Below are 13,417 nucleotides of genomic sequence, written 5' to 3'. Positions count from 1 at the left end.
GGTATCCAAAAGAGAGCAGGAGTGGCAATATTAATATCTAACAAAATAGACTTTAAATCAAAATCAATTAAAAGAAATCACAATAAAAAGAAAAAAATCAATTAAAAGAGACAAAGAAAAACATTTCATAATGATAAAAGAGACAATACAAGAACACATGACAAGTTTCTAAATATATATGCACCAAATGTAACAGACCCAGAATCTATAAAGCCAACTCTAACAGCACAAAAGAGAGAAATATTTCTACAAAAATAGTAGGATATTTTAATACCATACTTTCAGTGATAAAACAGCTAGAAAGAAAATATACAAAGATATCTAGAACACACCACCCAACAGCAGGTCTATAAAAATTCTTTGTAATGCACAAAGAATATTCTACAGAAAAGGCCATATTCTTGGCCACAAAACAAACCTCAACCAATTAGAAAACATTGAAATAAGACAAAGCATCCTCCCTGACCATATGGTATGAAGCTAGAAACCAATAACAGGAAGAGTAAGGAAAAATAAATAAATACATAGAAAGTAAATAAAACACTACTAAAAAAACTATTGGGTCAAGGAAGAAATAAAAAAATGAAATTAAAAAATACTTGGAATTAAATGAAAATGAAAACACAACAACAACAGCAGTGCTCAGAAGGAAATTCATAGCAATAAATGCATACATTAAAAAAGAAGAAGAATCCAAAATCAATCATCTAACTTAAAAACTTGAACAAATACAAAATGAAGAGCAAAAGAAGATGAAAGCTACCAGAAGAAAGGTAATAATAAAGATCAGAGCAGAAATAAAACAAAAAAACAGAAAAACAATACAAAGAATCAACAAGAGCATTTGAAAGGACCAATATTTGAAAGGTTCAATATCACAGAGAAATCACTGGCTAGACTGACAAAAGAAAAAAATGAGAGCAAGAGAGAAGAAGCTAATAACCAAAATTAAAAAAAAAAAAGAAACTGGAGATTTTACAACAGATCTAAATGAGATTAGGCAGTTCACAACTAATATTCTGTTGTAGAATATTATGAAAAACTCTACTCCTACAAATTTGAAAACCTAATAGAAATGGACAAACTCCTAGTAACACACTACCTACCTAAACTATCATAATAGAGGTAAAAAATCTAAACAGACCTATAACAAAAGAAGAGATTGAAGATGTCATCAAAACACTCTCAACAAATAAAAGCCTAAGACCATGTGGCTTCACCAGGGAATTTTATCAAACTTTCAGAGAAGAGTTGGCACCAACTCTATGCAAATGTTTTCAAAACATAGAACATGAAAAAATAATCCATAACTCATCCTATAAAGCCAGCATCAACCTGATACCAAAGGTTGATAAAAACATCACAATCATTGAAAATTACAGGCCAATATCTCTCATGAATACCAATGCAAAAATTCTCAACAAAATTATAACCAACAGAATTCAACAACATATTGTTGTTGGTGTTGTTATGTGCCATTGAGTCAGCCCTGACTCATAGCGACCCCTCCTTGGGTTTCCGAGGCAGTATCACTACGGAAGTAGGATTGCCCAACCTTCCTTCCGAGGAGTGGCTGGTGGGTTTGAACCGCAAGCCATCTGGTTAGCAGGCAAGTGACTTAGCCACTATGCTACCAGAGCTAGGGAAATCACATTAGGGAAATCATACATCATGATCAAGTGGGATTCACACCAGGAATGTGAATGCTCTAGTTCAAAATTAGAAAATTAGAAAATCAATCAATGTAATTCACCACATAAATAAAACAAAGGAAAAAAATCACATGATCATGTCAATTCATGCAGAAAAAGCACCTAATAAAATCCTGATTTATAAAAGAAAATAGGAAGAGAAGGGAAATTCCTCTACATAATTAAGGACATATATGCAAAACTAACAGTCAGAATTATCTTCAATTAGAGTTAGGGTGAGGATGAGATTCATGGTCAATGTGAGAGTCAGGATCTAATTCACTCAGGGTTTGGGCGAAGGTTAGAATGAGAGTCAGGGTTAAAGTTTGAGTCAGGGTCAATTTCAGTGGAAATGTTAGGGCAACATGAGGCTTTGGGTCATGGTCAGGATGAAGGACAATGATAAGTTCAATGATGAGTCTTGGTGAGAAACAAAGTAAGGGGCAGGTTAAGATTCAGAATTTAGATTCAGGATGAGGTTCAGAATTAGGGCAAAGCTGAGACTGTGGGTGATAGGATCAGACTGAAAATCACAGTCAGGATCAGGGTAAATTCAGTATGAAGGTAAAGGTCAAGGTCTAAGTCAACGTGACTTATCAGTCATGGTAAGGATCATGATTAGGGTCTGATTCAGTGAAAGTTTCAGTATCAAACAGGGTGAGGGTAAGTTCAGGATCAGGGTCAAAATCAAGGTAATACTTATTTCAGAGTGACAGTAAGGTTTAATGGAAGGGTACAGGTCAGGGTCTATGTCACAACACAAGTCAAATTCAGGGTCAAAACGAGGATTAGTTTCCCTGCCCACGTCAGTCCAAGTGCAAGGTCAGATCAGGGTGAAGTGAGCATCAGGCTAATGTTATGGATGAGGGTGAAAGTTCAAGGTCAGGTTCAGAGTTAGCGCCAGGGTCAAGTTGAGGTTCAAGATTATAACAGCAAGGTTCAAGAAGAGGCTAAGTGCCAGCATCAATGTGAAGGTTAATGTCAGATCAAGGTGAAAGTCATGGTGAGCTCCACGTGAACATGACAGTGCTGTTCCACATGATGAGGGTTAATCAAAGCACAGTAGGCCATACTTGTTGTTGTTGTTATGTGCTGTCGAGTCATCTCAACTCATAGTGACATTCTGTACAACAGAACGAAACACTGTCTGGTCCTGTGTCAGCCTCACTATCCATACTATACTTGAGCCCCTCATTGCAGCCACCATGTCAATCCATCTTGTTGAGGGCCTTCCCCTCTTCTGTTGACCCTCCACTTTACCAAGCATGACATCCTTCTTCAGAGAATGATCCCTTCTGACAACATGACCAAAGTAGGTGAGACGAAGTCTGGCCATCCTCGCCTCCAAGGAGCATTCCGGCTGCACTTCTTCCAGGACAGATGTGTTAGTTCTTTTAACAGTCCATGGAACTTTTAGCATTCTTCACCAACACACCAACTCCAAAACGTCAACTCTTTTTTGATCTTCCTTATCCATTGACCAGCTCTCACATGCATAACACATGATTGAAAATACCATGGCTTGGGTTAGGTGCAACTTAGTCTGCAAGGAGATATCTTTGCTCTTCAGTGCTTGAAAGAGGTCTTTTGCAGCAGATTTGCCCAATGCAATATGTCTTTTGATGCCTTGACTGCTGCATCTATTGGTGTTGATTGTAGAACCAAGTAATAGGAAGTCTTTGACAACTTTGATCTTTTCTCCATCTATTCTGATGCTGCTTATTGGTCCAGTTGTGAGGATTTTTGTTTTCTTTATGTTGAGGTGTAATCCACACTTCAGACTGTAGGCTTTAATCTTCATCATTAAGTGCTCTAAGTCATCCTTACTTTCAGCAAGCAAAGTTCTGTCATCTGCATATCTCAGGTTGTTAATAAGCCTTCCTCCAATCCTGATGCCACATGCTTCTTCATATAGTATAGCTTCTCAGATTATTTACTCAGCATTCAGATTGAATAAATATGGTAAAAGGTTACAACCTTGACACACTCCTTTCTTGATTTTAAAGTTTGAATGACAGCCTCCTGGTCTATGTACAGGTTCCTCATGAGTACAATTAAATGTTCTGGAATTCCCATTCTTCTCAATGTTATTCACAATTTGTTATGATCCACACAATCAAATGCTTTTGCATAGTCAATAAAACACAAGTAAACATCTTTCTGGTATTCTTTGTTTTGAGCCACGATCCATCTGATGTCAGCAATTATATCCTTCATTCCACATCCCTTTCTGAATCCAGCTTGCATTTCTGGAAGTTCTCTGTCAATATAGAGCTGCAACCGTTCTTGAAATATCTTCAGCAAGATTTTACTTGTGTGTGATATCAATAATATTGTTTGATAATTTCCACATTCTGTGGAATCACCTCTCTTTGGAAGGGGTGAAAATCTCTTCCAGTCAGTTGGCCAGGTAGCTGTCTTCAAAATCTCTTGCCATAGCCAAGTGAGTGTCTCCAGCACAGCATCCGTTTGTTGAAACATCTCAATAGGTATTCTGTCAGTTACTGGAGCTTTGGTAATGGCCAGATTGTCTGTCGAGATTTATAAACTTTCCAAACAATAAACAGAAGCACAGAACAGAGTGCTGTAATTGGTCCAATGGATGCAGTCAGTGAAGACTATTTATCAAAAGTGAGTATCAATATACCATGTGTTGTTGCTTTGTTGTTAGGTGCTGTTGAGTTGATTCTAATTCATATCAACCCTACGTACAACAGAATGATATACTGCACAGTCCTACGCCATCCTCACAATGCTTGAATACATCGTTGAAACCACTGTCTCAAACTATCTCATTGAAGGTCTTCCCCTTTTTCTCTGATCCTGCACTTTACCAAACATGATATCCTTCTCCAGGGATTTGTCCCTTCTGAAAACATGACAAAAGTAGATGAGATGAAGTCTGGCCATTCTCACTTCAAAGGTGCATTCTGGCTGCATTTCTTCCAGGAAAGATTTGTTCATTCTTCCGGTAGTCCATGGTATTTTCTATTCTTTGCCAACATAATTTAAAGACATCAATTCTTCTTTGGTCTTCTTTATTCATTGTCCAGCTTTCATGTGGATATGAGGTGATTGAAAATATCATGGCTTGGGTTAGGTGCACCTTAGTCTTCAAAGTGACATTTGCTCATCAACACTTTAAAGAATTTTTTTGTTTTTTTTTTTCAACAAATTTGCCCAGTGCAATCTAACATCTAATTTCTTGACTGCTGCTTCCATGGGAAGGGAGCTCTGGTAGCGTAGTGCCTAAGGCACTTGACTGCTAACCAGAAGGCTGGTGGTTCAAACCCACCAGCCACTCCTCAGAAGGAAGGTTGGGTAATCTACATCCGCAGTAATACTGCCTTGGAAACCCAAGGAGGGATCGCTATGAGTCGGGTCTGACTCAATGGCACATAACAACAACAACAGCTTCCATGGGTGCTGATTGTCAATACAAGTAAAATGAAATCCTTGACAACTTCAATCTTTTCTCCATTTATTATGATGTTGCTTATTGGTCCAGTTGTGAGGATCTTTATTTTCTTTGTGGTGAGGTGTAATCCATACCAAAGATTGTCGTCTTTGATCTTCATCAGTACGTGCTTCAAGTCCTCTTCACGTTCAGCAAGTAAGGCTGTGTCATCTGCTTATCGCAGGTTGTTAATGAGTTTTCCTCCAATCAGCCACATTCTTCTTCATATCATCCAGCTTTTTGGATTATTTACTCAGCATTCAGATTGAATAAGTATGGTGGAAGGATACAACCCTGACTCACGCCCTTCCTGATTTTAAATTATGCAGTATTCCTTTGCACAGTTCGAATGACTGTCTCTTGTTCTGTGTACAGGTTCCTAATGAGCACAATTGTCTGGAGTTCCCATTCTTTACAATGTTAACCATAATTTGTTATGATACACACAAATTCCTTTGCACAGTCAATAAAACATGGTATACAAGGAAGGGAGTTAAAGATCTACCTAATATCATTTATAATCCACATAAGCCCAAAATAAAACTAAAAAGTGCCAGACAACTACCATATGACAGACTTAAGACCCTGAGCCAAGAGACTATAAATTAACTGCCATTGAATCGGATCCTGCTCATACCAACCCCTCCATGGGTTTCCGAGGCTTTATCACTACGGAAGTAGATTGCCCAATCTTCATTCTGGAGGAGTGGCTGGTGGGTTTGAACTGCCAGCCTTCTCATTTGCAGTCAAATGCCTTAGACACTATGCCACCAAAGTTCCTCAAGAGACTATATTTTAGGGAAAAAAAAAAGAATAGGGTACTCAATCTTAATTTTAGTTCTTTTACTTTAACCAATCATAGCATGTAAATAATGTACTCATAGGTATGTGCTCCAATAATTGTAAAGGGCATGCTGAAAGACACTTACTTAAAATGAACCATCCCTTGTTAAATCGCACCTATTAATAGTACTTTGGATTTGGGTCTGTTTATAGCTATAGTTGTTGTTGTTGTTATGTGCCGTCAAGTTGGATCCAACTCATAGCAACCCCTTCTTGGTTTTCTGAGGCAGTATCACTATGGAAATAGATTGCCCAACCTTCCTTCTGAGGAGTGGCTGGTGGGTTTGAACCCCCAGCTTCCTGGTTAGCAGTCAAGTGTCTTAAGCACTATGCTACCAAAGCTCCCATAGCCATAGTGCTTGCACCCAATTATTCACTTTCATTGTTTTGATATGTCATGATAAAAATCTCTTTTGCAGCAGAAGGCTTTGGTGAAAATTTATTCCACTATAACAATGGTCAGGGTGAAGTTCAGTGTTAGGGTAAGGGTCAAAGTAAGGATCGAATTCAGAGTCTGGTTCAAGGTAAGGTTGAGGATCAGGGTCAATGTGAAGGTCACAGTTCCAGTTAAGGCCAGAATCAGATTCTTAGTTAGTGTGAGGTTCAGAGTCAGGGTCATGGTCAGAGTAAGGGTGAAAGTTCAGATTAGGGTCAGGGAAGTTCAGTATGAAGGTCAGAGTGAGGGTCACAGCAAGGCCAAGTTGAGAATCATGGTCAGAGTCAGGCAAAAGATTAGGGGCAGCTGAAGTTCAGTTTCAGTATCAGGTTAAGGGTAAGACTATGTTCATAGATTAGTGTCAGAGTAATGAATGTAGAGATCAGTAACAGGCCAGGGTGATAGGTACAGACTGAAGTGGAGGGTGACAGGATGAAAATGATAGTTAGGGTCATGGTTAGTGTGAGATCAATTCAGGCTCAAGGTCAGATTCAGATCAGGATGGGGGAGGGTGTTAGGATCAAGGTCTAGATGAGTTATGGTCAGGGTATAGGTCACAGTCTGGATGAGGTCAGAATCAGAGTGAGTGTAAAGATCAGGGATAGTATATAGGTAAAGTTTGAGTTGCAGGTTCAAGGACAGTGTTAAGGTATGGGTGAGGATCCAAGTCAGGGTAAGGGTAACATCAAGGTCAAACTGAGGGTCAAAATAATGGTCAAAGTCTGAGTTGAGTCTCATGGTTAATATCAATGTGAGGGTGAGCATCAGGATCATGGTGAGGATAAGGTTGAGTGCAAATGAGCTTCTGCATCAGGTTGAGAATCAGGGTCAAGACCATTGCCAGGGTTAAAGTAAGGGTTAAATTCAGTAACAGGATCAGGTGATTAGGGTGAGAGTCTCAGGGTGATTGTTCATGGCAAGGTTAGGGTATGGATGAGAAAGATAGGGTCAGAGTAGACTCAAAGTTGAGTTCAAGGTTAACATCAAGGTCAGAGTCAGGTTGATGGAGAGGGTTAAGATCTGAGTCAGGATTAGAATCAAGGCAAAAGTAAGGGTAGGTACACTGTGAAGATCAGGGTCAGGGTAAGGAGAAAATCATGGTCATGGTCAAGGACAGGATGAGAGTCAGTGTCAGGTTGACGATTTGGGTTAGAGTTAGGGTTAAGAGAGAAGTTTAATGATCAGAGTATGGGTTGAGATTAGAAAAGTGTGAGTCAGGGTTATACTGAGTCAGGCTCAGAATCAAGGTGAGGGTAATGGGTATGATTAAGCTCTGGCTGAGGTTCAGCATCATTGTCAGAGTGAGGGAAAGACAGTCAAGGTCAGAATAAAGATGAGAGTCACAACAGATTCAAGTTAGAGTCAATGTTATGGTAAGAATAAGAGGGTGGAGGTTGAATTCAGCTTAAGTCAGGTCCAGGGTCAGATTGGAGTCAGGACGAAAATCTGGTTCAGGGTCAAGGTTAGAGTCAAGTTCAGGGTTAGTCAGCATGAGGACTATGGTCTAGTTCATGTTCTGAGGGAGGCTCAGGAAAAGGGTGAAGTCAGACTTAAGCATAAAGTTCGAGTCAGATTGAGGGTCAGATTCAAGGTAAGAGTCAGTGTGATGACTCATATCAATGTGAAGGTGAAAATCATGGTGAGATCTAAAATTATTTTGAGGGTCATCATCAGAGGGAGAGTAAAGTTGCAGTTCAGGGTCAGATTGAATGTGATTTAGGGTCAAGTTCAGTTATGCTGTAGATGTGGGTCATGGTCAGATTGAGGTACAGATCAGGTTCAGCATGTGAAGGTCAGAGTTATGTGACTTTCAATACTCTGGTCAGTCAGGGTCAAGTTCAGGTTATTTAATCATCAGGGCGAGGTGAGTATATGTTCACAGTCATGGTCAGGTTCATGATGAGGATGACAGTGAATCCCAGGACCTGAATAATAATCAGGTTGAAAGTTGTTGAATATTAGTAGCCAGGGTCAAGGTTAGTGTCAAATGTAGAATCAGATCAGTGTGAGATAGTGTCTAGGTGAGTGCTAAGAGGGCATGGGGGAGGCATCTTCTGACCTCATCCAACCTCATGAGGGGGAGAAACACTCACCATCAACAGCCAAAGGCTTATTCCTACGAGGCTAGACATGCCTCCACCCTCCAGCCTTTTTTCCAATTCTGACATGAACCGTCCTTCTCATGTCACTCAACTACTTCTCTGCTGGGTTTGATAATTTGTTGAGATGGCCACACAGAACTCACAGACAATACTCATGATTATTGGGTTTATAGGGAAGTAACAAGCTGGAGACAGGCCCCACCCCAGAGGCAGAAAAGGGAGGGAACAATGGGGACAACAAAAGCACCAGGATCCAGGTAAGGGGAAGGGAGACAGGTACCACCCAAGAGGCAGGAGAGGGAATGCTAGGGACAACAAAGTGGGAGGATCCACGTAAGGGGAGGGCAGAGGTTTCAAAAAGCTAAGGGAGACAAACTTGTCTGTCAGTTTGTCCTACTGTGGTGGCTTGCACATTGCTGTGAGGCTTGAGGCTGTGCCAGAGGTGTTTCAAATGCCAGTGGGGTTGCACATGGTGCACAGGTTTTAACACAGCTTACAGACTGAGCAAGACTACAAAGAAGGAAGAAGCCATCTACTTCTCAAAGAATTGGCCAGGGGAAACCTTATGAATAGCAGAGAAACACTGTCTGATACATTACTGGGCAACTTTATGAATAGCCAGGAAACATTGTGTGATACAGTGCAGGAAGACGAGGCCCTTAGGTCAGAAGGTACTCAAAATACTACTGGGAAAGAGCTGCCTCATCAATCAGAGTATAACCAGCCTTAATAATATGGATAAAGTAAAACTTTAGGACTTCCATTTGCTGACATGGCATGACTCAAATTGAGGAGAAGAAGCTACAAACATCCATTAAGAATTGGAACATGGAATGTACAAAGTATGAATCTAGGAAAATTAGTGAGCTGAAATGGACCAGTTTTGGCCATTGTGAATCAGACAACCATATGATCTACTACGCCAGGAATGATAGTTTGAAGAGGAATGGCAAGGCATTCATCATCACAAAGGATGTTTCAAGATCTGTCCTGAAGTACAATGAAGTCAGTGATAGGATAATAACCATACACCTACAAGGAAGACCAGTTAATACTACTATTATTCAAATTTGCACACTGTTTTCATTACTTAGTGCCACTCTGACAGAAATATACCACAAATGGGATGGCTTGAAGAAACAGGAGTTTATTCTCTTGCAGTTTGGAGGCTTTAAGTCCAAGTCCAAAGTGCCAGGCTCAAAGGGCTGGGTGAAAGCCCCTCAGCCTTGGGCTTCAGATCTGCTTCCTACTCCTGGCCCACTGAAGCTAGAGGCTTTTCTTCACTCAGACAGCTGCTAGCTACTGAGACTGACAAGTCCAAGGTTGACAAGTAAAAAAGCACAGTCCCAATGTTACCAAACCACATGACAGGCAATTAATTCAAGCCCCTTGAAAGCCCCAAGGTTGGCACAGCATGGCAGGCTGTTGAAAAATGAGATGGTTATAGGCAGGGTTCAAGTGTGCCATAAGCTAGAGACCATTCCCCAAGTTCCTCCTTATATACAGAAAGTAGACCACATCCCTAAGGCAGCTACTCAGCTGTTCACAGTAGATTCCACCATGGAGTTGATTATCAGTATCATGATGGGGAATACTACTTCCAGCTGTCCAGCCACTCAACCAGGCCCACCAAGTTGACACACAAACTTAACTACTACAATTCCACACCTTGTCAACTTGGCACCTGTACAGATCTTCAAAGGATGGTATCTGTACAGTCTCCTTCACTGGGTGACTCCAGTCCCCTAGTTCTTGAGTGGTGACCTCACCCCCTTGGCCTGGTGGGCCCCATTTCTCTAACTCTTGCGCATGGCAGCCCTGCCCCCTCTCTCTTGGGAAGCAGCTACGGCTCCAACCCACTGGCCCTCATGAACGAGCAGCCCCACACTCCAGAATCAAGTTGGTGAAGGTGTAGCTCTTTGAAACCTATGGGGCTGTGATGGTTCCACCCCCAAAGGCCATGCTCTTACCCTTGAGGATGAGACAGCTCTGCTTCCCATTTCCTTGGTCTCTCCACTTCAGCAATTAATACCGAAGGCAACTGTGTTAGACTGGGTTCTCTAGAGAAACAAAAACCAGTAAAGTTTATATATATGTATATATATAGAGAAATTTATCTTAGGAAAATGGCTCACACACTTATAGAAGCTGGCAAGTCCAAAGTTCCTGGATCAAACGTCAAGCTGGAGGCTTTTCCTGGCTCTTGCAACCGTAGGAGCTGAGGACCTCAAGGCTGGCAGGCAGTACACCGGCTGTTAACTCCAATGAATGACAAATCAGAGATCTCCAGGCTGAATGGTGGACTGTTCACTCATGGACAGTTGTAGGCAGCACAACAGAATCCCGATCCACAGAAGTATGTCTCTCTTTCCAGGATATCCCTGGATACACTGGAAGCAGGCCACACCCATAGGGAAACTCCCTTTCAACAGATTGCCACTGAGAACATAGTCATCTGATCCCACCATCGGAAAAACCACACCATAACACTCAAACCACACAGAATTGTGATCCAGCCAAGTTGACACACAACTCCAACTATCATAGCAACCTACTCTGCAGGAAATCTTCCTGCCCTCAAAGCACTCAGCTTTCTTGCTCCGTGGGCTGGCCAAACTGCTGCTCCATTTCAAGCCAGTCTCTTCTACCAATTAATGCCCAAAGGTAACCCACTCTACCAGGAAGCTGCCTACTCAAAGGCACCTGGCTTTCTCCTCCATGGGCTGGTAAGCAACACTGTTTAATGCTGGTCTCTGGGCTCTGCTCCTGCCATCTCTCATGCTAGTCTCTTGGCTCTGCTCCTGCCATCTCTCATGCTGTATGCTGGGGCCTCTCTGCTGGGGTCCCGGGTCAAGGATGCACTCCACTCCTGTTTCCACATTTTAGATATCTGTCAGAGAAGCACCCCACTCTAGGTACCATATTGTGTTTTGGTTACCCAGTGTCACTCTGATAGGAATATACCACAAATGGGATGGCTTTAACAAACAGGAGTTTATTCTTACACTTTGGAGGCTTTAAGTCCAAGTTCAAAGTGCCAGGCTCTAGGGGCTGGGTGAAAGCCCCTCAGCCTTGGGCTTTAACTCTGCCTCCTGCTCCTTGCCAACTGAAGCTAGAGGCTTTTCTTCACTCAGACAGCTGCTGGCTGCTGAGACTGACAAGCCCAAGATTGACAAATAAAAAGGCACAGTCCCAATGTTACCAAACCACACAACAGGCCATTAATTCAAGTCCCTTGAAAGTCCCAGGGTCAGCAGAGCATGGCAGGCTGCTGAACAATGACATGGCTACAGTTCAAGCATGCCATAAGCTTGACTGGTCCCCAAGGTTTCTCCTTATATACAGGAAGTAGACCACATCCCTAAGGCAACTACTCAGCTGTTCACAGTAGATTGCACCATGGAGTTGATTACCAGTCCCATGATGGGGAATACTACATCTAGCTGCTCAGCCTCTCAACCAGGCCCAGCCAACTTGACACACAAATTAATTACCACACACACCAACCACCAAAGCCAAAGATGAAGAAATTGAAGATTTTGACTGAACATGCAATCAACATGTGTTAATTATCACTGGTGACTGGAATGCAAAAGGTGGAAACAAAGAAGAATCACTGGTAGTTGAAAAATTTGGCATTGGTGACAGAAATAACACTGGAGATTGCATGACAGAATTTCCCAAGACCAATGACTTATTCATTGCAAATACCTTTTTTTCAACAACACAAATGGTGGCTATACACATGGACTTCACTAGATGGAGTACACAGGAATTAGACTGACTACATCTGTGGCAAGAGGTAATGGAAAAGCTCAACATCTTTAACCAAAACAAGGTCAGGACCTGACTGTGGAACAGACCATAAACTGCTTGCTCATATGCAAGTTCAACTTGAAGTTGAAAACAACTAAAACAAGTCCACAAGAGCCCAAATATGACCTTGAATATATCTGTCCTGAATTCAGAGACCATGTAAAGAATAGATTTGAAGCACTGAACACCAATGACCAAAAACCAGAAGAATTGTTGGATGACATCAAGATAAAAGAGCTGAACAGAAGATTTCAAAGAGCAACACAAGCAGAGAAAGCCAATTACTATAATGAAATGTGCAAAGACCTGGATTTAAAAAACCAAAAGGGAAGAACACACTCAGCATTTCTCAAGCTGAAAGAATTGAGGAAAAAATTTAAGCCTTGAGTTGCAATATTGAAGGAATCTATGGGTGGCGTAGTGCCTAAGGCATTTGAGTGCTAACCAGAAGCCTGGGAGTTCAAACACACCAGCCTCTCCTCAGAAGGAAGGTTGGGCAATCTACTTCCATAATGATACCACCTTGGAAACTCAAGGAGGGGTCTCTATGAGGTGAAGTTAACTCGATGGTAGTGAGTTTGATTTTTTTGATTTATGGGCAAAATATAGAATGATACAGGAAGCATCAAAAGAAGATGGAAGGAATACACAGAGTCACTGTACCAAAAAGAACTGGTCAATTTTCATCCATTTCAGGAGGTGACATATGTTCAAGAACCAATGGTACTGAAGGAAGAAATCAAAGCTGCACTGAAGGAGTTGGCGAAGAACAAGGCGGCAGGAACTGACAGAATACCCATTGAGATATTTCAACAAGTGAATGCCCCACTAGAAGCATTCACTTGGCTATGCCAAGAGATTTGGAAGACAGCTCTCTGACCAACTGACTGGAAGAGATCCATATTTGTACCCATTCCTTAGAAAAGGTGATCCCACAGAATGTAGAAATTATTGAACAATATAATTAATATCATACTCAAGTAAAATCTTACTGAAGATAATTCAAAAATGGTTGCAGTAATATATTGACAGAGAAATTTCAGGAACACAAGCTGCATTCAGAAGAGGATAT

This window comes from Orycteropus afer, unplaced genomic scaffold (assembly GCF_000298275.1).
Source record: "Orycteropus afer afer isolate SDZICR_OR568_19922 unplaced genomic scaffold, OryAfe1.0 scaffold00121, whole genome shotgun sequence".
NCBI classification, from domain to species: Eukaryota; Metazoa; Chordata; class Mammalia; order Tubulidentata; family Orycteropodidae; genus Orycteropus; species Orycteropus afer.
This window is presented reverse-complemented; position numbering follows the sequence as displayed.